At 49.8% G+C, this 24,744-nt stretch overlaps 1 pseudogene; it reads left to right on the top strand.

Moving 5' to 3' along the window:
• Positions 1-2,429: 2,429 nt before the first annotated feature.
• LOC144105469 (uncharacterized) lies at positions 2,430-4,052 on the top strand (annotated as a pseudogene).
• The last annotated feature ends 20,692 nt before the right edge of the window (positions 4,053-24,744 follow it).

The raw sequence follows: 24,744 nt of genomic DNA, 5'->3' as shown, positions 1-24,744 counted from the left end.
CGAACAAGTCGAACTCCTAACCCGTAAATTGGCATTAACCGAACAACGCCTAATGAAATCCGATGCACCTCCTCCTTCTCAGACGACTGAGGAAATGGAGAGCACCCCCTTTGAGCAGGCGGCTCCACGACCAGATGAGGGCAAAATCGAAGCGAGGTTGAGCGCCGCCATGGAAGTCCAGTTCACGGCACGCTTTAGCGCCCTAGAGGCGCAATTTACAGCTGCATTTCAAACCTTATTAGACAGGATCCCGAGCCTCATAGCAGCTCAGATCCCGAAACCACTCAGCAAGGCTCGCAAGTCGGCCTCTGTTAAGCGCCTCTCAAGCACGAGCGCGAGCAGCAAAATTGCCAGAGTACAAACCCCCTCTGAGGATGAGGACTTGACTACAGAGAATGAAGCCCCACACACGGCAGTGGTCCGTGGGGCAGGCCCCATCGTCTGCCCTCTCCTCCAGGGTGATATGCAAAATCTAAGTGAGCACAATGGCGGGCGACACAAGCAAACGCCGGTACTCGCACAAAAATTCGACCTCAACCACAAGTCTTCAGTGGAACTGTCAAGGTTTCCGCGCACGCACTAAGCGGGCCGCCTTCCGACTCCACTTAACAACGCTCTCAGAACTGCCCGCAGTGGTAGCCCTCCAGGAGCCCGGAGAGAATGTCACACTGACCAGTGATACGGTCTATCAGCGGGACGCGCGGACCGCACTCTGCGTGAACAAAAACTTAACGGCTACCGCTGTCGATCTGGCATGTAACGCAGACTATTCGTACGTTATGGTGACCCTCCTTCCGCTTAGGAAACAGGATCCCTCACTGCACGTACTCAACATATACAGCTCACCCAAACTCCCCAATGTAACATACACTGAAATATTTAGCGAAGCCCTCAAGGTGGCAGTAAAGGAACCCCTCATCATAGTTGGGGATTTCAACGCCCCCAGTCCTCTCTGGGGCTACCGTAAAGAGGAGAAACGCGGACGAAAGCTGGCGGAGCTTATGTCCACGTTGGGCCTAACCCTCCACACGGATCCTGCCCACCCCACCAGAATAGGTAACTCCGTAACACGGGACACATGTCCGGATCTTACCTTTACAAAAAACATACAATATGCGGATTGGCACAACGCCGAGGAAACCCTCGGTAGCGACCATTGCATCCTCCTTACAACACTCCGCACGAAACCTCTCACACGCTCACACCGAAAAGCTACACTCCCAGACTGGACTCGTTTTCGCTCGGAGTACACTAACCTTGAACCGATAGCCCAACAGGGTTATGAATCTTGGTCTCAACAGTTGGTGGCCCAGCTTCGTAAGGCTGAACAACAGGTTCAACTCTCAGAGGCAACGCCGGCGGTGGACAACCACCTTCTGCACCTCTGGGAGGCCCGGCATAGCCTCATCCGCCGATGGCGCCGGCAGAAGCACAACCGCCAACTCAAAATTCGTATAGCGGCACTCACCTAGGAGGCAGCCGAGTATGCGGCCCAACTCGCTGATTCAAACTGGGTGGACCGTTGTAATACTGCGGCTCGACAAATGTCGAATCGCAGCACATGGCGCCTCTTCCGCGCCTTGATCGGTGCGACTCAAACACGCAACGAAACCCAGAAACACCTACAGAGAGCTATTCACGCTTTCGACGGGGACACTACAAAATTGGCTACAGCTCTCAGAGATAAATATCTCTGTAGCATCTAGGACTCCCGCGGGTCGGCATACTCATATGCAGGCTCTGAGAATGAGGAGATGGACAGACCGTTCCAGCTCCATGACCTAAAAGCGGCCCTGGCAAAATTGAAGCGTGGCACGGCACCCGGACGGGATAGAGTGACGGTTAAGCTCCTTGCTAACCTCCCTGACCGGGCATACCTGTGCCTTCTTCAGTACTTTAACACTATATGGGAAGGGGGTACAACCGTCCCAATGGACTGGAAAACTGCACTAGTTACTTTCATCCCGAAACCCGGAAAAGCCATAAATATTGAGAATCTCCGGCCTATTTCACTGACTTCTTGTGTGGGGAAATAGATGGAAACTATGGTCAGAGATAGACTTTCAACACATCTGGAATCGAAACACTTCTTTGCGGACACCATGTACGGATACCGCCCACACCGATCCGCGCAGGATGTCCTGCTCCAACTACACAAGGAAGTCTTGGATCCAGTCGAACGCCCCAGTGACGACAAGGTGGTCCTCGCCTTGGACCTCAAGGGGGCGTTTGACAACGCGACCCACATCATCCTCACACATTTGTCACAGACGAATTGTGGCCACAATACGTTTAGGTGCATTCAAGAATCTCTCACTGATCGGCAAACCTATATACGTATCCAAGACCAGGAGCATGGCCCGTACCGCCTGGGTACAAGAGGATCCCCGCAAGGAGCAGTCCTCTCTCCCCTCCTTTTTAATCTCGCCATGGCTCACCTCCCCCCTCTGCTTAATGATGTCCCAAGCATCAGGCATTCCCTGTATGCTGACGACATCACGCTCTGGGCAACACATGGGTCGTTGGGACAGATCGAGGCCAACCTGCAACAAGCGGCGACTATCGTGGACGGATACGCTCGCCGATGTGGCCTGGAATGCTCCCCGACCAAATCAAAATTCGTGCACCTTCGGCCCAACCCGAAGTGCACTACCAAAATTTACCTCACCCTTGCTAGCGGCCCCATCCCTGAACACGATGAGGTCAGAGTGTTGGGACTCTTTATCAATCGCAACCGCAAGATTGATACAACCCTCCAGAAACTCCGCAAGATTGGAGACCAGGTGGGCCGCATGGTCCGCCGGGTATCTAACAAACGGGGGGGGATTACGATGCAAAGACCGCCTGAGGCTGGCCAATGCATTCGTAACCAGCCGGATACTGTATTCGGCACCCTATCTCCACTTGCGGAAATGCGACGAGAACGCCCTAGAGGTGATCCTTCGCAAAATCTATAAGCGCGCCCTCGACCTCCCCATAACGATGTCCAATCAACGGCTCATCGACCTTGGGATGACCAACACCTTTGGGGAGCTACGCGAGGCGCACTTAAACAACCAATACTTGCGGTTGAACAAATCGTCAGCAGGCAGAAGCCTCCTATACCGCCTGCACATTGCCTACACAGCACAAGCAGAGGAAAGGACCAATGTTCCAGAGGACTGGCGCTGCGCGCTACAGGTCCAACCTCTGTCACAAAACATGACAAAGGAGACTCACGAGGGCCGTCGAATCGCGCGCGCGACGGCCCTTAACGACCGCTACGGCTCTCGCTACGGAGTCTTCTACACGGATGCTGCTGGTCCACACAACGGGGAATGGTATACGGCCGCAGTAATCTATCAAAACACGCACGTTCAGGGACTCACTTTCCGTGCCCCAAACATTACACATGCGGAAGAGGTCGCCATAGCACTCGCCGCTGCAGAACCGGACTCCCGGGTTATCATCACCGACTCCCGGGGAACCTGTCGGAATCTAAAACAAGGCCGCCTCTCTTGACGCGCCGCCAAAATTTTACACAGATGCGAGTACCGGGATCGCCCGGAGACACGTGCCATCATCTGGACCCCAGCACATGCGGGAGTAGAGGGGAACGAGGCGACAGACGCCTCAGCCCGCGCGCTCAAACACCGGGCATCGCCTCGACTCTTGCCGCCTGAGGTATCGAAACCTAACCCGGCTATTACCTTCAAAGAGGTCGTTCAATTATACCAAACCCAGCATAGCCGCTTTCATCCCCCTGCGAAAGGGCTAAAGAAAATCGAGGAGCGTTGGCTCATTCGCTTATATACCAACACAGTACTGTGCCCGGCAGTGCTGCAACATTTTAATCCGGCTTTCAACGGGGAGTGCCCGCACTGTGGATGCGCGTTCTCGGACGTGTACCACATGGTGTGGGCATGCCCCTCTAACCCCGCTTAGCCCCTTTCCCTTCACCCACCCGAGAGAGCTGGGAGGCTGCCCTGCTCGGCTGCTCTACCTTAGAGAGCCAGAGAGCTCTCGTGGCTAGGGCCCGAGCTGCTGCGGAAGCCACAGTTGTCCCGGACTAGGGATCCCTCCTAGAATTTGTAAGGGGCTGGCCCTTAAGGCCAGGCCTCACTCTCTCCTGTAAATAGTCTTAAATAAATGTTTTCCACCACCACCTTGCCAAAAGGTTTCTTACATTTGACTCCCTGAACAGTGCAGAAGACGATGAAGTGATTGTTGCGCCGGGGATCGCCAGTGTTAGACAAGGTGGCCTGCAGACAGTTTCTCACAACCTTGAGATCTGGACAGGTGTCTCTGCTGAAGCTATTGCCCACTGTGGTGGGTTACAGGGGATCCGTTAAAGGGGCCCCGAAACACATTTTCAGTGCATTGTTTTGCCTGTTGGTTGCATAGAATGAGTTATAGTGATGCTATTATCGTCGGTCGTACCACGTATGCTGCGGTTTTTAATATTTTATTTAGCTCCTAAAAACAAATTCGTGGCGCTGACGATGTCACCATACAGTGGCGGTTTCTAGCAGCGGATATGACATCACTTAGTGCGAGCTTGATGATTGGACAAAGAGTAAATTACTGCAAATTGTGTTAATAACTGCAGATACGTTTTGTCAAGTTTTTGTTTCATAATTCATTAACAAAATCAACTTGTTTGCCCTAAATAAAAGCGCTGTAAAGCAAGTAAAACAAAAATACACCACCAGGGGCTTCGCCTACTTTTTGCATCGAAGGACTTTGCGCCTCTCTGTAAACATCCTACGACCTAGCTCACATCACTTATGGCTACTATCTATGTATCCGAGAGCGGCTTTGCGGAATCGATCCGATCGGGCCATTGCACTCTATTAGCGTTTGTTTCGGTTCCAAGGAAGGTTGCGTTCGTTTCGCATTTAGCAGGCAGAGCGCATCGTCAACTTGTGGGGGATCACCGGGCGGCGGCGCCAGATGGCGCCACGTTCCCGTCGACAGCGCGCGCTCCTTGCTCGCCGTGACCAACCAGCGCGCTAGGAGCGACGAGCGATGGTTGGCGGTAAGCAGTAGCGGTACGCGCTATGCTAAATGTGTCTGATATTTGGCGAAGGCTGTCACACCGTCGCAGTATCCTGCGCTCGAGTTCGGATCTGTAAGTAAAGGAACGTCACTGATCAGTGTTCCCTTCTGCGCCGTCGACGTGACGGTGAATCATCGCTGGGTCAGCTGGGCGTTCACATGGTTGTAACAATGCAAACGGCGCTGCCAGCCTTGGCATGAACGAGTTACAGAGAACAGGCAACCATGGAGTGCAACCTTCCGCCGCGTGCTCAGATAGGCTGTTTTGATTGGTCGGACTAAGTGTCGTCATTGCGAGGGTGAAGTGGGAATGAGAATCTGTGCGAAAATCGAGTTGAGAGCAGCATTCTGTTTGCTTGTATCTTGAAATTTCTTCATTGAATAACTCCCGTTCCTTTGCCTTGATTCTCGTAATTCTTGCTGAGTCAGCATCTGTGTGACAAAGAATCCACCTGAAGCGTAATCTGCATCCGTTCAAGCGGTGTTTCGCAGCCCCTTTAAGATTTTGAGCCATTCTCTGTTAGCGATTTCAAGGATCCTCCTACTTTTCGGGGTGTTAAAGTGATATCCCCATGCTTGATGGGGCGCATTGAAATCACCGCCTATGACGAGGGGGTCCTTACCTGTCCTCTTGATAAAATGCTTAAATAGCGTGTTATCTGACAACTTGACTCCCTGGGGCGATTATACACGGACAGTATGGTAAACTGCGCTTTCAGGCGGAAGCCTTGAAAGGGTCATACTCGCAGCCACGACCCTGTCCGTCCGCCCGTTGCGCTCTCTAGCAACTCGATAAGAAAAAAATCTTTGCGCACGATGGGATTCGAACCACCATCCTTCCGTTCCGCCGACAAGCGTGATAACGAATACGCTACTTCCTGCCAACGCTTATATAGTTCTCCTTGGCAAGTACTCTGAACAGTGTTTGTGGAAAGGCGTCGAATCAGACGGATGCCTTCCAAACGCCCGCCAGTGTATCCCGCATTTAAGAATCACAAACAATTGTGTACTTAATCAACAACTTGACCACACATCCGTGACACAAGCAGAAACACCACCCTAAAGGCTTTCGCATCACCACACTTTCGGTGAACAAAGTGCCCCCTGAAATTTTCCCCGGTGTTTGGGAAGAATTTCAACGTAATCGTGTTCGATATTTCTGTCTAGCGGTTCTTGTAGCCTAGCGGTAAACTCCTTATGAGCAAGTATTTTTAGGCTATGCCCGTCTTTTAAAGGTTTTTGCCCCTTCATGCTGATGACAGTACTTGCTTCTTGAAGTACTATTACAGCAGTTGTCGCCACCGACGTGTCGATAAAAAATTGAAGGCTTGCTTTTTCTTTTTAAACCCCCGACAACTCCATTGCTAAATTATTGATTCCTGTCCCCCATATGCTATGCACCTGATTCATCTTCACCTGGAAGAGAGTTCCCGTCGACGTATTTTGATCTCCTATTTCGGAACACCCGTTACATTTAGATTTGATTTCGTCTCGCACTCTGGCAGTGGCAGAATTGATATATTTCCGAGTGTTGGCGGCTCGTTCTTGACCATCTGGATAACTTGTAAGTATTTTTGATCCTGCTCCTCTCTGTCAGCCCTAAGCTCTGCAATGACGCGCTCATCAACTGACAGTGAGTTTGGCTGGGTTTCGGGTCTTTTATCGGCAGTTGTTTGTGACTGCAGCCTGTCCAATTTAAGTTCAGCGCTCAACGCTTGTTCTGTTTTTTTTAGCTGAATAATTTATGCTTTCAGGTCGTTAAATTCCTTACATATCCTGTTTCCGGGGAAGTCTGGAGGAGGTGAGACTGAAAAACAGGCGTTTGTTTAGCGTTTTACAAAGCCGCCCTTGTGACGATGATCAGTGCGATGAGACAAGAGGGAATTGCGGGGCTCGTGTCAGCACATATATGAACAAAGCCAAAAGTCACTGAGGCCAATAAGAGCGTAGGAAAGCACTGCTAGTTAGAAAAATGCAAGCGTTCACTATGCTTTTCTTGTCTTTAGTAACTGCATGTTGGCTTCTTTTAATACCCACATAGTAGGATATTTACACTGTAACATCTCTTTTGAATCACCTGGTAAGTTACTCGATTTCAAAACTCCAACCCGAACTCAGCTGCGTACTCCAAAGCCATATATAACACATATCTAACTTCGCTGAAAACCAAGATGCTTGTTTTATTCTCTCAAACTATTGTTAAAGCTCCAGTGTCGCAGCACTAAAGTGAAATTTTAAAATTTCCTCCATACGTTTTGGAACACCAGCTGTCTGTACTCCGTATAACGCCAATACCAAATCATCTTTTATAAGCCGTGGTTCCTTCAACACTAGCTGCTCTAACACAGTTATGTCTCGCGTCAAGATTTCAACTCCAGTTTTTGCCACACCACGAATGGCTGGAATGGCCTTCGACCTGGTCTTTCGCACAGCTGTGCTTCTCGCCTCTTGTCCTTCTAATTAATCGCTGCAGAGACCAATGCTCTAAATGACGAGCTGCGTAGCGTCAACTTGCTATAGCGTTACAGAGCTTGCCTCGTATTGTCATTTACGGCAGTTGAGCCTATATAAATATTAAAACAAATTTGCCTAATACCATGCTTATGCACTCACTACCCACGGGAAACCGTAACAATCCTCTCTGCATAATGTGTCGACTGAGAATTTTCCTGATAATCTATTTAATGCAATTTCAAGGCAGCCAAACACTAGAGTTGCGTTTCGGTTAATTTGAACATAATGCACAGGCATCTCTGTATGGCTAAATTCATGCAGTGCATATATAGCTAGATATCAATTACGAGCCTACATGTCGCAGTATTTTCTTTGTGCTTGTCTCGTTTCCTTTGTCAAGCTATGCAACGCACAGACTTAAATAACGAGATTCGGTGAAAATGTTATGTTCGTATTCATACGCATATGACTTTTGCGTGTGTGTTATTTTATCCTTATCTTCATCTGAAAAGGCCAGCCAGGTATATTAAGGAGGTATAGGTATGTTTACAGTGTAATGGGACCGACAGGCGCAGCGCAGCGAAGAAGCGGACGAGTTCAAGCGGGACAACGAAGAAGCAGACGAAGTGCAGCTGGGTTTTTCGAACGACGCCTGTGAGTGTGCCCGTCGTGTCGCCGGTCAACCAAGACCAACCGACCTGTGCTTCAAATAAACGCCTTGACACTTGGTGGAGGTGCCTCGGTTCCCGTCCCGGTCCTCATCCTGGAACTTCGAAGTGGAACGCTCATCGTCTCCGCCACCATGCCGGAAGGTCCGAGTGAACCATCGCAGCCCATCCCTGCCACCGTACTCTGTCACGGGGTGCAGCGCCAGCGTGACCCTTCTCCATTTAGTGGCACCGATGACCAAGACGTCGACGATTGGCTGGCCTCCTATGAGCGCATCAGCACTTACAATCGGTGGGACGATTCCGTGAAACTTAGCAACGTCCTCTTCTATCTAACAGACGTTGCCAACCTATGGTTTCGCAACCATGAGGCCGATCTTCCCACGTGGTCGTCCTTTAAAACGAGCTTCGCCGACGTTTTCGGCCGCCCCGCCGTCCGGAAGCTTCGCGCCGAGCAACGTCTTCGTGCTCGATCTCAGCTCCCTTCCGAGACGTTCACAAGCTACATCGAGGACATCGTTGACCTGTGCAAGCGTGTCAACCCCTCCATGTCCGAAGGGGATAAAGTCAACCACATACTTAAAGGCATAGCCGATGACGCTTTCCAGATGCTGCTGGCGAAGAACCCCACCTCCGTCGCTACCGTCATCCAGCTGTGCCAAAGCTTCGACGAACTCCGCAAGCAACGCGCATCTACGCGGCAGTCCGGCGCGCCTGCGGGGGGTCTTGCTGGCTTGGCCCTTGGTGGCTCGTCTGCTGAGCAGTCCCTGTTCATGCAGCAGGTTAAAGACTTCATCCGCGAAGAGATCGCTCGCCAGCTTTCTCTGCTGCATCACATTCACGACCCCGTCTGCCCTCCGCACGACCTGGCGCCATCTCTCACGCCCACTATCCGTCGTGCTATTCAGGAGCAGGTCGCTGCAGTTCTGCCATCCAGTCCCCCACCTCCTCCTGTGGCAGCGCCGCTCACCTATGCTGAAGCAGTCACCGGTACACGGCGCTCGCCCACCTCTGCCGCCTACCCTAGCAGCCTGGCCTTCTATGCTCCACCGCCGTCTATACCCCCGCCGCAGGTCCCGGTTCGTCGACCCCGCCGAAACCCTACGAACCCCTGGCGTACCGAGGACAATCGACCGATATGCTATTCCTGCGGTCTTCCGGGCCATGTCGCACGCTTTTGCCGTCAGCGATCTCCTCGTTCTGGCGATTTCATGCGCAATTTCCGCTACGATTCCGGGCCGCCCTTGCCTAATGTCTCTTCTGCCTCCTCTACACATCGCTCCCAGTACCCTACTCGCCGCTCGCCTTCCCCTCGTCGACGTTCCATTTCTCCGATGCTCCGCCACCCGGACCCTCTCCCAGAGGAAAACTGACTGCCGCAGTTCAGGAGGCAAGAACTGCGTGTTTTGCCAACTTTTTAAGTCCTCCGTGTTCTCCTGCTAACGTGATTGAGGTGTCTGTTGAAGGCGTCCCCGTTCTCGCGCTCGTCGACACGGGTGCTGCAGTGTCAGTAATTAGTGATGCTCTTCGCCGCAAACTTCGTAAGGTGACAACGCCGCTGTCTGACTTTTCACTACGTACGGCCACCTCTCAGCGCATCCACCCCATCGCAGCCTGCACGGTCCGCGTTTCTATCAACGACGTCGCCTATACCATCGAGTTTGTTGTGCTGACCGCCTGCTCTCACGATGTCATCCTCGGTTGCGATTTCCTCTCGACCGACCGTGCAGTGATTCATTGTGCCCGTGCGGAACTTGAGCTTTCTCCCCTGTGTGATGTTCCGTTGTGTGACCTACCTGTGCGCTCCGCTAAGCTTCTTGTAGCTGCCGACACCGACATACCTCCCTCCTCTTCAGCCCTCGTTCCGCTCCGCCCCGACTCTTTCCTCAGCGGCCCTGTTCTTTTCACACCTACCGCAGCAGCCACTCGCCATCAGCGCCTCCTCATTCCATTCGCCGTTGTCTCGATTTCCGATGACCACTGCGCCATCTATGTCACCAACCCATTTTCTTGCCCGTCGTTTGTTCTTCGCGGCGAATGCCTCGGCCCTTTTGAAGAACTGGACCCTGCTCTTGCTTCCGAGTTCTCCGATACCCGTGCCTGCTCCCCAGTTACTGCCTTAGCCTGTTGTGCGACAGCGCCCGATCCGATTTCTATCGACGTCTTTCGTCGTAACATCGCTCCCGACCTTCCGTCCGCTTACCGTGACCAAATCTTGGAACTTCTCTGCCGCTTCCGCAACTCTTTCGACCTTTCCCAGCCCTCCTTGGGGCGCGCATTGGCCGTCTCTCACACAATTGACACTGGTACCCACGCTCCCTTGCGTCAGCGACCGTACCGAGTCTCGCCGAGCGAGCGCCGCGTCATCCGTGACAATGTTGACGACATGCTTCGGCGCGGCATAATGCAGCCTTCTCACAGCCCTTGGGCCTCTCCTGTTGTCTTGGTGACGAAAAAAGATGGCTCCATCAGGTTCTGTGTGGACTACCGCCGTCTCAACAAGATCACACGCAAGGATGTTTATCCTCTACCCCGAATCGACGACGCACTGGATTTCTTGCAGGGAGCGGAGTATTTTTCATCCCTCGACTTACGCTCCGGCTACTGGCAGGTCCCGATGGCAGTGAACGACAGGCCGAAAACCGCTTTCGTCACCCCAGACGGCTTGTATGAGTTCAATGTGATGCCATTCGGCCTCTGCAATGCTCCAGCCACATTCGAAAGGATGATGGACACTATTCTCAGTGGCCTCAAATGGGAAACTTGTCTGTGTTACCTAGATGACATTGTCGTTTTTTCCAAAGATTTTCCTTCCCATCTGCACCGCCTTCAGCGCGTACTCACTAGCCTTACTGACGCCGGCCTCCAACTAAACTTGAAAAAATGTTACTTCGGTGCAACGCAGCTCACAATATTAGGCCATGTCATCTCCAAAGACGGCGTTCTTCCTGACCCTGCCAAACTTCGCGCCGTCGCTGACTTCCCCAAACCAACCACCTTAAAAGAACTTCGCAGTTTTATAGGCTTATGCTCATATTTTCGCCGCTTCATCCGAAATTTCGCCAGTATCATCGCCCCTTTAACGCAGCTTCTTGCCGGCAGCCCGAACCTTTCGTCTGGGTTCCCCGCCTGCGATACCGCGTTCAGCACTTTACGCCGCCTGCTGGTCTCTCCCCCCATCCTTCGCCATTTTGATCCCGCCTGTCCGACAGAAGTTCACACTGACGCGAGCGGTGTGGGCTTGGGCGCAGTTCTTGCCCAGCGAAAGCCTGGGTATCCTGAATACGTCGTCGCTTACGCCAGCCGCGCCCTCACCAAGGCGGAATCAAACTATTCGGTCACAGAAAAAGAATGTCTCGCCATCATTTGGGCAATTTCCAAGTTCCGCCCTTACATTTACGGCCGGCCCTTCTATGTCGTCACAGACCACCACGCCCTATGCTGGCTATCCTCCCTCAAAGATCCTTCTGGCCGACTCGCCTGGGCTTTACGTCTCCAGGAGTTTGATATACACGTCATTTATCGCTCCGGCCGCAAGCACTCGGACGCCGACGCCCTTTCTCGTTCACCACTCCCATGCGAGTCAACCTCTTCCCTCGTCTGTGCCTACGAATTCTCTTCGTTCAACATCCCTGATATGCTCTCCGAACAACTGAAGGATCCCTGGATCACCTCGCCGCTAAACTTCCTGAACATTCTCTCGCCGCATCATTCGACCCGGACCCTTCGCCGCCAAGCCCACCACTTCGCTGTTCGTGATGGCCTCTTATACCGCCGTAATTACCTCCCCGACGGCCGGAAGTGGCTGTTGGTCATCCCTCGACACCTCCGTGCTACAATCTGTGCATCTTTTCACGCCGCTCCACAATGCGGCCACGCCGGTGTACTGAAAACATATGCTCGCCTTCGTCAGCGATTCTACTGGCGAGGTATGTACCGCTACATACGTCAGGACATTCGGTCATGCACCGCCTGCCAACGTCGCAAGAAACCTCCCCACTCCACCGCCGCTCCTTTGCAGCCGTTACCTTGCCCTGGCCGTCCCTTTGACCGCGTCGGCATTGATCTTTATGGCCCGCTTCCAACTACTTCGGCTAATAATCGGTGGATCATCGTTGCCGTTGACCATCTCACCCGTTACGTCGAAACGTCGGCTCTCAAATTTGCTACCGCAGACGATGTCGCTCACTTCATTCTACACAGTCTTGTTCTTCGTCACGGCGCCCCGAAAGAACTTCTAAGTGACCGCGGCCGTGTTTTTCTCTCGGACGCCGTCGAGGCCCTGCTCAAGCAATGCCAAATCGTTCATCGCTACACCAGCGCCTATCACCCCCAGACCAACGGCATGACTGAGCGGTTCAACCGCACTCTGAGTGACATGTTCGCCATGTACGTTGACACCGCCCACTCCAACTGGGATCAAGTGCTCCCGTTCGTCACGTACGCGTATAACACAGCTACTCAGACAACAACGGGGTTTTCTCCTTTCTTCCTCTTATATGGCCGGGAGCCTACATCCACCATGGACACCATCCTTCCTTATCACCCTGACCCTTCCGAGACCACCTTACTCTCCGAAGCTCACCTGTATGCCGAAGAATGCCGGCAACTTGCCCGCTCTTTCACCACACAGCAACAATTGGATCAGAAGCACCGTCGGGATTCCCCGGACCCTCCAGCGTCATACCCATCTGCCGCCCTCGTTTGGCTCTGGGTGCCTTCCTCCACTCCCGGCCTCGCCACGAAACTACTGTCTCGCTTTCACGGACCTTACCGGGTTGTCCACCAAACTTCTCCGGTGACTTATATCGTTGAGCCGCTCGTTCCCTCTTCGGACCACTGTCGCCGGGGGCGGGAAACTGTGCACGTTGAGCGCCTCAAGCCTTACTATGACCCGCCCATCCTCTCCTCTCCGTAAGTCGCCAGGATGGCTCCTTTTTCGGAGGGAGAGTAATTGTAATGGGACCGACAGGCGCAGCGCAGCGAAGAAGCGGACGAGTTCAAGCGGGACAACGAAGTAGCAGACGAAGTGCACCTGGGTTTTTCGAACGACGCCTGTGAGTGTGCCCGTCGTGTCGCCGGTCAACCAAGACCAACCGACCTGTGCTTCAAATAAACGCCTTGACAACAGCTTCAATATGAGAGCGCCTCTACAATGATTCTGACACATAAAAATTCTGTCATGAGACGCTCCTCAGAGTATTTTTCATATTGTGCTTACTTGGTTAATTAGGTGCGATTAATTATGCAATTTTTAATGCTCACTTAAGGTCCAAGTGCATTTAATAAAGTTTTGTGGAGATCCAGAGATAACTGATTCAGTTTTTTGTGTGAACTTCCTTCTTGCGTGGTCCTTTTTTCCGGCATTTTAAGAAAGTCCAGGAAAAAATTTAAAAAAACAGACCATGCTCATGCGCTACCGTATTTTAGCCCTTCTGTGTTTTGAACCAACGAAAGGTGCATGCTGACCATGGCCAATAGAGTGGCCGCCACTCAGGTCTACGAAGTGCACAAATAATGAAAACAGAGGCTACCACGAACTACGCAACTTCAATGATTTCTTTTTCTTTTGTTTTTGTGTGCTATGTCTCATTAAAAACTCTGTCCGAATTGGCTGTCAGGGGCCAGCTTATCACTTACCACAGATCATGGCAAGCATTTTGCCTTGGAAGCACGTGTTGACACATTTTCAAGACAATGTTTACGCACGCTCCCTGCGCCCTCTTTTCAAACGTATTTAATTTTGATGCACTTCCTAATCCTTCTCATTGTGAACAAGGCTCCCGTACGGGAGCCGAAACGTCAGTTTGTTTTGTTTGTTTTTTTGTTTTTTACTTTTGGTCGGCGTCCTCCTTTAAGTTTTATTATTACAATGTTTGCAGCGGCATTGACCCCTCACTTTCTGATGGTGAGCAAGCATGCTTCATTCGTTCACAACATGCTTGGTTGTGGTACAATATGGTAGCAGAAGAGCGCAATTATATAGGTTCTTGCATATTTCGCGGGCTTTGTTTAAATTTTGGAAAAAAAAGACATGTTGGAGATACTTTGCTAGAAAAAATTGACTTGATGATTTCTTTATCCCCGCTGCAGTTTAATGAACTGCACCTGACCCTAAAATGAATATTGAAAATGTTACATTACTAAACTTAGCTAATTATCTAATTCATCATCATCATCATCAGCCTGACTACACCCACTGCAGGGCAAAGGCCTCTCCCATGTCTCTCCAATTAACCCGGTCCTATGCCAGCGGCGCCCACCCTATGCCTGCGAACTTCTTAATCTCATCCGCCCACCTAACCTTCTGCCGCCCCCTGCTACGCTTGCCTTCTTTTGGAATCCACTCCGTTACCCTTAAGGACCAGCGGTTGTCTTACCTTCACATCACATGCCTTGCCCAAGCCCATTTATTCCTCTTCATTTCGACTAGGATGTCATTAACCTGCGTTTGTTCCCTCACCCGCTCTGCCCTCTTCCGGTCTCTTAACGTTCCACCTATCATTTTTCTTTCTAAGGCTCGCTGCGATGCCTTAACTTAAGCTGAACCCTTTTCGTTAGCCTCCACGATTCTGCCCCATGGGTGAGTACCGGCAAGATACAGCTGTTGTACACTTTTCTCTTGAGGGATATAAGTAAACCGCTATTCATTATCTGGGAGAACCTGCCATATGCGCTCCACCCCATTCTTATCCTTCTAGTTACTTCCCTCTCATGATCCAGATCAGCTGTCACTGCCTGCCCTAAGTAGGCGTATTCTTTTACCACTTCCAGCGCCTCGCTTTCAATTGTGAACAGCTGTTCCCTTTCTAAACTGTTGAACATTACTTTCGTTTTCTGCATGTTATTTTTTAGACCCACCGTTCTGCTCTCCCTGTCTAACTCACTGCACTGCAGTTCATCTCCGAGCGACTCAGGAATGCAATGTCATCAGCCCATCACAGATTGTTTAATTATTCTCCATTAACTCTTATCCCCGACTGTTCCCAATTCAGACCTGTGAACACCTCCTGAAATCCGACGGTGAATAGCATTGGCGAGATAGTATCTCCTTACCTGACGCCCTTCCTTATTGAAACTTCATTTGACTTCATGGAGGACTATGATAGCTTTTCAGTTTCTATAGATATCTTCCAGTATTTGCACATAAGGCTCTTCTGCACCCTGATTGCGCAATGCATGTATGACAACTGAGGTTTCCAGAGTCGAATGCTTTCTCGTAATCAATGAAGGCTATATATAGGGGTTGGTTATATTCAGCGCATTTCTTTATTACCTGACTGATAGAGTGAATATGATCTATCGTTGAATACCCTTTACGAAAACCTGCCTAATCATTTGGTTGATTAAAGTATAGGGTTGCACTGACAATAATAGCGATTACATTCGCAACTACCTTGTAGGCAACGGACAGTAACCTGATCAGTCTATATTTTTCAAATCCTTGGCGTCTCTTTTCTCATGAATTAAAACAACGTTTGCGTTCTTCCAAGCTTCTGGCACAGCCGAGGTCATAAGGCATTGCGTATACAGGGTGACTAGTTTTTCTAGCACATTTTCACCTCCGTCCTTCAACAGACCTGCTTTTACCTGATCGTTACACGCTGCTTTTCCCCTTTGCAGTGAATGGCCAAAGTGAAAACCACAGCAGCGCGAACAGTCAGCGTGTTTTTGTCTTTCTTTCTCTGGTGTTCTTTTGTTTGCCCTGCTTTGGTTTTCAATAAAAAACAAGCGTCTATTTTCAACGGATTTCATATTTTCTTAATCCCTCGAGCATGCGCATACACACTATGGTTACAACACTGTACAAGGTATTGCCTCGATTGTCATGACATGAACTGATGAAGCCTCATGATGCATCGTGTTTTCAGTGCTCTGGCGATCTTTTACTTGGTAATAGCATTTCATTGAAGCCTGCATGGCACCACTTGTGGTAATGTAGTCCTCTATCGTTCTCCAGAACCAGAACATGCAAGAAAGCTTGGGTAATGGAGGAGCATTGCGGAATAAATTTTATTCCATCGCCACTTATTTTGTATCGCTCTCATTTCTAGCATTGATGCATTACCCAAGTATGAGACCTGATATTTTGACACCCAGCAATATCTTCTGTTCAAAAAGAAGCCAAAAGGATAACAGTAGCATTCAGATTTCTGGAATTACTGTACATTCAACACACAGCATGGCCTTTGTCAAATGTTTTAGGGGAATACATGGTCATGTACAAAAACTGCATGACACACACGCCTAGGATCATTACAATACTTTTATATACACCTCGAATGCAACTGTCAAACATCAGCTTGAGTAGCTGCATCAGAAGGTGGCCAGATAGCAACCAATATGACTAAGAGGTTCATGTGCTGCTGAGGCACACAAAAGCGTGCCCTGTCCACAACACAGCACCTTGGAACACGTGTTAAGTATACACTCACAGGAGCGTTCAACTTGTTGCCTGCATTTAGGAGGTTCTTTTAATTGGTGTTTACGGTCCACACTCATTATAAGAAACCTTCACTGTGCGAAGTGTTCCAGAGCTTATGTGCACATGCCACACTACATGGGTGTCAGTAAAGCACACCATGGCACGAGGCTTCATCAGAAAGAAACAATCTGAAACATGAGCAATATGTGTTTAAAACTGCATGTTTATTCACTTAGTATGCTGAAAGGTCTCCAGAAGATGGTCGCCCGCGGCGCTCCTAAGGAAAACTGCATCCGCCTGTTGGTCCGCGAGGTGCAAGCACGTGTTGTTGACTGCTTGTTACTGCACTGCCTTGCATATATTAGGTTGGGCCAAACTAAAAAACATTCAAAACTGATACCTCCTGCCTGCACCACTGATGTATAAAAAGCTTGCACGGCCTTACAGCGGGCCCCCTCTCCGCCACCTGGAAACCGCGCTCTCTAGCAGGCAGACTCTGCTACTGCAGGCAGAGTGCTACTGCATGGGGTCGTTTCCTAGCCGTTGAAAGTTTAATAATGTGGAAATGTTAAACATACAAACACATAATTAAACCCCATAAACAATGGTGGGACAGAGGTGATAGTCGACACCGCCCAGAGATGAACAGGGGTGGCATATACATTGGCAACAATCTCAGAAAATGATATGTAGACAACTGCACTGTGACCTGCAACCCCTCCATGCAACTTCACAGCAACCTTTGCCACAAGCCTGAGAAGAAACAGAGGCACAAACCGACAGACGCAGGCACCAAAAGACAAATGAATGAAACAAATTAAGTGGTATTATCAGGCATGCCACACGCAAAAGATGAAAACCTACAGGCGACTTTCACAAGACAGACTGATAAGCGCATCTACACGCGATGAGAGCTATGCAGTCAGGCCAAGGTATCAAGTGTGGCCAGCTAGTCTGAACTTGAGCCATCCGAGCACCTATGAAAGGGCCCAATGAACCATGCTCGGGCCGAATACTGGTGGCGGCAAAAGAGCAACCGTTAGGGATTAAAGAACTGGGAACCCAGCCTACAAGTGCTTAACCCATGTAGCGTCCTAGTAATGTGTTGCCACTGCAAGCCAGACATTGCTTGAATTCCTAAATGCAGCGCACGGAACAATTGCTACAATGCGGTACGAGCTCTCCAGCTAGGCGAGGGCCCCAAATGTGGCCGCCTGGTCTTAACCTGAGCCCTCCGAGTGCCTCTCAAAGGGCCCTTTGAACCAGACTCAAGCCGAAACCTGGTACAGGCAGCGGAACTACAGCACTGTTGCCGTTCATTGCAGTTCGTCCTGGTGGTCGGCAATTACCTGAATGAACTGGGCCAAATTCGGTGCCTGCTTCCTCTGTGGAGCATTCCGGAGGGTGGTGGGTTGTCGGTAACAAGATCAATTCAAGATTAGTGCAATACAAAATGGGCGCTTTTGTGCACACTTCTCTGTTTTGTGTTGTCTCCTGGACTATATGCTTGGCACACAAGGGGAGGAGCACTTCGCCATGGTTGGGCTCCGGGGTCTGCCGCTTCCTTTTCTGAATTCGCCGTCCAGGTGCACCATATTGGTCTGGGAGCCTCTTTTCAGCTTGTGGTGAGTCATTGGAAAGACCTGCTGCCAGTTTCAATCTGTCCTGTTGAAAGTTATCGACATACTTGGGCTCTTCGTTTCGGAAGAGAGTATGAATATAGGGGCTTGATTAAGAATAGAACCAAGGAAACGCATTATGTTATTCTGATGACAGGGTTTCAATGAATAAATGTTTACATATTAGTGGTTCTGTCACGGTTTTATTTAAGCAGGTGTTCACGATTCCCCAGCCCAACAGTTTTCTCTCTGTCGTATTAGTATTGCAAAGCTTTATATACACAGAGGCAAACGATTCTTCATGCTGAATGAAATCCACTTACTCGCTCTTTCATGATGTTTAAAGTTAGGTTACCCACGTTATGGCCATCGCAGGTGACCTCATTTTGGCTGTGGTCTTCTAAGCTATTGGCGTCTTGTGGCTGGTCACTGCTGCAGCTGAGCAATGAGTTGCCCTGACTCGATGGTTCACAATGTGTGATCATGCCAGGAATGACAGCTGCAGAAGAGTTGGATTGTGCCAGCCTCTATAACAATGCAAACAAACAGTGCATTGACACGTTGCAATTTGTAGGAAGGAAGAAATGCATTTAACTTCTTAACTGTTAATCATTTCTCCTGTTGAGGCAGCGCTGACGTCGAGAGACGCAGGCCGCACACTTTTTCATACAAGTCTCTCCTAAAGAAAACATGACGGCGGCCATGTTAGCTTTCTTTGCAGTGCAAAGCTGACTTGCTCAAGGTGCTGCTGTCATGCCTTTTGTTCACTGTGCACCTATATTGAAATTCACTTAGAACTTGAGATGACTACTGCACTTATATTCTGAGTATGCTGTAGACACTGTGACACATAACTGCCTAAAGATTACGAGCGCATTGCAATGAGCGCGGCGCTGTAGAGGTAAGGGCATATTTATATTGTGTGTATGCACTATTTTCTTAGTTGTAACTGAATAAAAAATATTCGAAAATGCTAGGTCTCATTCTCCATTTACTTACGCACCTCCGACCAGTGACGTGGTACTAAAGGGAAGACTTCAGGTGAAAGTAAGCCCAGCGCTTGCTTGCACCGCCAGCTGAGCCACTCTTCCGCTTTTTTTAAAAGCTTGTCACGCAGATAGTTCCACTTCTTTTTGCTGTGCACTTCAGCTAAAGAGACGGCAGCAGAAAAAACACTTGATGAAATAATCGAAGATCATTGCCTTTCCCTGCTTCACCCAGCCGTCACGCGTTAAAATAAAGCAATCGCTCAACACAATTGGAAGCCAGTGAATGGCGGCGCACATAGGTTTATTGTTTTGTTTGCTACATGTGGCAAACAAAACACTAGCTACTTTTTTAAGCGAAATTTATTGCGCCAGGGCATCAATGATGGGTGTATGTGTGATGAAAGACGTAGCAGTGATTAAATAAATAGAAAAAGGCTAGCTTTTTTGATGAAGTCCAGTAGAGAACGATGGTACGGTACCTGCGTCCAGGCAATTATGAAGCAGGGTTGCTTGGTGAAAGACCCACTACCTTCCGGTGCCGGATTCTTGTAGGCTTGAGAGCTGGGCAGTCCCACAGTAAGTGATGAATGTCGGCTTCAATGTCCTCATGTTTACATATCGGCCACCCTGGCCGAGGAAACAAATCTCGGTACTGAGGCCACTTCCGAGTGACGGCAGGTGCGAGGGCAACCCCGACCCGGATCCTCCTAAGCGCAACCTCCCCTGCGCGGGTAAGACCGCGGGGGAGGGTTTCAGCACATGGAGGAATGAGAACACGCCTGCGCCGCCGGAGTGGTTTCTTTCTTGATGAAAGGAGGGTAAAGTTGTCTAAATGAAGGAGCCGAGGCAGTGATGAGTCTGGATTCGCAAGGCGGGTCGCTAAATCTGCCTGGCTTTCAGAGGTCTGCAGATCCCATGGGACCCACTCAATACATACTGGCTGCAGGATGCGAACCGCGAGCCGGTGGATGTCCTAATATATCATTGGACAGCGGCTAACACGTCTTAGCAACCGGACAACTTTAAGGGCGTCAGTGCGGATGACAACGCGGGCCGCAGGGAGCGTAGTTATGTCGGCCACGGAACATAATGCTTCTTGAACTGCAACGAGCTCAGCACAAAAGGACGACGGGGGTCTGTGAGCTGAAACCTAGAGGTTTTATTCAGGGCATGTCTGCACGGGCAGTAGCTTGCTGCTGCTGCTTCGAAGGCTTGTATGCTTGCGTCTACGTAGACAACAATGGATCCTTCAGGCAGGCAAGCACCTTGTTCCTCAAACTTCTGGCGAAACAACGGTGCCGAATTAGTAAATGTTGGTCGGCGATTATGTGTAGGCTTGTTTCCGCTGAGTTGTACAAACTTCCATGGGGAAGAACTGGCGGCTGAAGAATGGAGTGTTACGTTGCATAAGTCCTCAGAGCATGCGTGGAGTGCGATAGACTGGCCTTAAGGCTGCGCACATCACGGCGCTGCTGCACCAGCTCATTAATAGTATTGAGCTGCGCATTCTCTTGTAAATCTATGACCGGTGTGATGCGCGGAAGGCACGTAATGGTCCTCATAGCCTCTCGGTTCACGGCTTCAAGGCGATCCCATAGGGCTCTTGTAGGATGCTGAAACTGGGTTTGATAAACAATGCGTGTCTGCAGAACTGCTCTCACCAATTGCCGTGCAACGAACAAGCCTGCGCCACCCGTTTTATGAGCCATTCTTCTAATCCAACCCAAAGCCTGAATAGCTTGCCTTTTTTGCCTGAGAAAGCCAGCCATGCAGTCACTGATCCTGATTGATGCATCAGTAAGCCAAGGATTCTAACACTTGGAGTTTCCTGTAGTGGGGTGCCTGATAGACAAAGACGGATTGGACTTGCAGCAAGTTTACGTCGTCCCCAGCGGTTAGCTACCAACGTCTATGTAGTTTTATGCACGGATAGCTGAAGTCCGATGGATGATGCGTAATTAGAGGTAGCATCCAAGGCAGATTGAAGGGCAGCCTCCTGAGTACGGAGACCTTGGTGAGTACTCCACTCCCTGATGTCATCAGCGTACTGAACAAGTTTTATGTCACAGATGTCATGTAAGCGCCAAGCCAGCGGGATGAAAGCAATAAAAAGAAAGGTCGGCGACAATACTGATCCCTGGGGCACGCCGCAGAGAGGAAAAAAGGATTCGACCGCTCCGCCGCTAGGCGTATTGCAAATTTTCTGCCTTCCAAAAATGATTCGACAAAACTACGCACTCTCAGAGGGAGATGAACAATGTCAATGGAGTTCAAAATGGCTGCATGACGGATGTTTTCTTATGCCTTTTCAACGCCCATTGCTAAAACGGTACACACATTGCAGCTGCGGGTAGATGACAAAACTGCAGATGCAAAGAGAGCCAACAAGTCCTCTGTACGAATATATAGACGAAAGCAGATTTGTGCGGGGTGATAAAAACAGTGCTGCTCTAGCCACCACGACAATCGTGTGGCTAGCATTTTCTCCGCCAGCTTGCACAGCGTAGCAGTTAAGGAGATAGGTCGTAAGATTGCAAGGTCCGTCGGAGGCTTTCCTGGTTTCGGGATAGGAATAACGACAGCGGACTTCCAGCTCTCGGGCCCGACGCCATCCAGCCATACTTTGTTTATGGTGTCAAACAGTTGAGGGAGTGCAGCGCTACTCAGGTTCTTGCACACCTCGTACTGAATATTGTCCGGGCCGGGTAAATTTACTTCTTGTGTCACGTAGAGTAAAAAAATTATCGCTTCTGACATCATGAGAACTAAATAATTAGCCATAACTTCAACTGTACACTCACGCTTGGTAATAAAGAGCTCATAAATATAGACAGGAATTAAGGTCAGCTTTTCTGGGGACTAAACTTTTTCAATGCATGTACGCCTCGCTACGACAGAAAGCCGCTGTTCACACAGCGGACACAGAGAAAATGCATACAGCCCATTGTTGAGTGTATTCTTGTTCTAATCTGCACAGCAGCGCGAAAAAATTATCAACTCTGCTAACAAGACAATAATCTACAGCACAAAGAATGCAACCTATGTTTGGATTTGAGTTAACAAGCCAAACTCAGAATAAATCATATATATTTGTTGCACTTGGTAATTCATACTGTTCGCTGTGTAAACCTTGTAACTGTTGTTTGAGAACAGGCGCAGGAATAATGCTGTCATGACCATGAAACAATTGTGAACGGAGGAGCAAATAAATTTCTGCATGCTTAAAATTCAAGGAGGGCAAAGAAATCTCGGAAGCATACTACATTGCCGACACCCAAGTTCTCGCAGGTCCAACAGTGCTGTCACTCAGCAGGCAAATAATCGTGTTCATAGCAGGCAGCCACAGGCAAATGAAGGCAGCAGCTAAACATGCAAAGGTGCATGGCTCACATCTCCTTCTGAAGGCTTCGAGAGTGCCTCATCAAATAAACAAATGCAGCTGGTACCAGGAAGTGCTGCTGTTGAACAACTGCACGGCGCTCACAAAATCGAGTTGGCAAACAGGTCTCCAACAGAAGCATAGAGAACGCGTAGTCAAGTTTTGTACCTTTGATCTCTCTGTGTAAGGGGACTGGCAGCAAGACCGTCAACAAAAAACATGGTAACAGTCAATGATTAAATTTAAGCTGTTTCATAGCTAAGTGGTCCATGTCATGGCCCATTAACTGCTTTCAGATCACTGCGCTTTTCTGATGACAGTCGAATCCAAAATCCCACTTCAGTTTAAAGATCAACATCAAATTGTAAAGCATTTGTCTAATATTGGTTTCATACCGCTATTAGAAAAAATTGGCGGTGGTATAGCTGTGGTTAAACCTGGAGTGATGCGATAGCTACAGCGGGCTGAGTGGAACTTGGCCACGTGACCAACCACGTGACAGGCTCGAAATGCAACCGCAATGTAGCTATCGCTACAAAAGGTATCCGAAAGGCTTTCCTATGATGTTTTGTTTCTATTTCATCACCACTCATTTTGAGCAATTTGCTCTGTGGTCAGTTTTGATCGGGAACCACAGAGTCCTTTCAAATTGAAACGAGTGGCTGCATACTTTGAGAAGCAAAAGCTGCGGGCACATATTAGCGATTTGCACACTGTGAGACAGGTGTGGTATAATTGTGGCTATGATTCTTGAACACTTCTCGAATAAAAAAAAAAGTATTTCGTTCGTCTTTTGCTACCATGTTGTCACAACCTAAACCGAAAAGTATAACTCTGGCTCAGCTCACGATCGTGCACAGGAAGCTGAGTGCAGTCGCTATTTTGTCACGCAGATATTTATTGCAGACACATGCCCACATAGCCGGCACGCACACACGCACACACGCATACAAAATGACAAAGCCCCCTAACTGACATTTGCACTGCGCAGCGATGTTCTCACACGGGCTACATAGGCCGCTGGCACACTGTCCTAAGCCAAGCACCCGTGATCATAAAATCTACTACTGTATGGTGCACCAAGATGCAAAATACTGGCGACGCTTCTGTTGTCGCAGCAGAAAACAGTGCGACGGCCGTGCAGCCAAGTCCCTGTGAAGTCGCACACACCTCAGTTTTTTACGTATCAGAAACAACGCCGTGTGCTCGCCTCGGTCGCGATCACTGCAAGCATCGCAACGGACGCGTCCAGCTGCACAGCACCAAATTCTTTTCAGCATTCGGAAAACATGGCGTCCGTCGCAAGTTTTTCGCAGGTAAACATATCGCTTACTTGACGGGAAAGCACTCGCACCGGCCGTGATCACTTTCACTACGCTTACACTTGTCGCTATGCTGTGAAACTTACGCACGCACAGGAAAAAACTCGCCGCAGAAATTACAAACGCTTGCAAAAACCACGAACAGCTCCAAATAAACACTCCGTGACACCGCCATTGCACAGGTATTGCGTTGATTCGAAGAGTCGCTCCGTCAAATCCATAAATGAAGACGGTTACCTAATTCATCCAGTGGAACTGTCGCTCACCGCTGCTGCACACTGCGAAGTTCACAGTCGCTCTGAACACTCGTAATATCAACATGTGGAAAATATAATACGCTTCGCGACAACGCTGGCACCGCCTAGGCCTCGCTCCCCCAGTTCAATAGACGGACGGCCATCATGCCCCGGCAGAATCGAGGTTGAGGGACTCGAGACGTGACGTAAAAGCAGCCAATAGCTGCAATCCAGTCGCCGGTCGGATCCGCTCAGGGCCTTTGTACGATCGCTTTTTTGCGCCTTCCGCACGGCGAGCGGACGACGGTATACTCAGTCTAGTCATTTGGCGTCCGCCACGTCCGGCGGCCGGATGGAAAGTTGCTCAACCTCAACTTTTGTACGGATGTGCGGATCCGGCCGGCGACCAGATTGGAGCTATTGGCTGCTTTTTACGTGACGTCAGTGACATCTCGGACCCCTCCGCCTCGCTTCTGCTGTGGTAAGATGGCCGTCTGTAAACAACTGGGGAGCGCGGCCTGGGCCGTGGCAGCTATGTCGCGAAGCATATTATAATGGCCGCATGTTGATATTACGAGTGTTCAGAGCGACTGCAAACTTTGCTGCGTGCAGCAG

Source organism: Amblyomma americanum, chromosome 9 (assembly GCF_052857255.1).
Source record: "Amblyomma americanum isolate KBUSLIRL-KWMA chromosome 9, ASM5285725v1, whole genome shotgun sequence".
Classification (NCBI taxonomy): Eukaryota; Metazoa; Arthropoda; class Arachnida; order Ixodida; family Ixodidae; genus Amblyomma; species Amblyomma americanum.
This window is presented reverse-complemented; position numbering and strand designations above follow the sequence as displayed.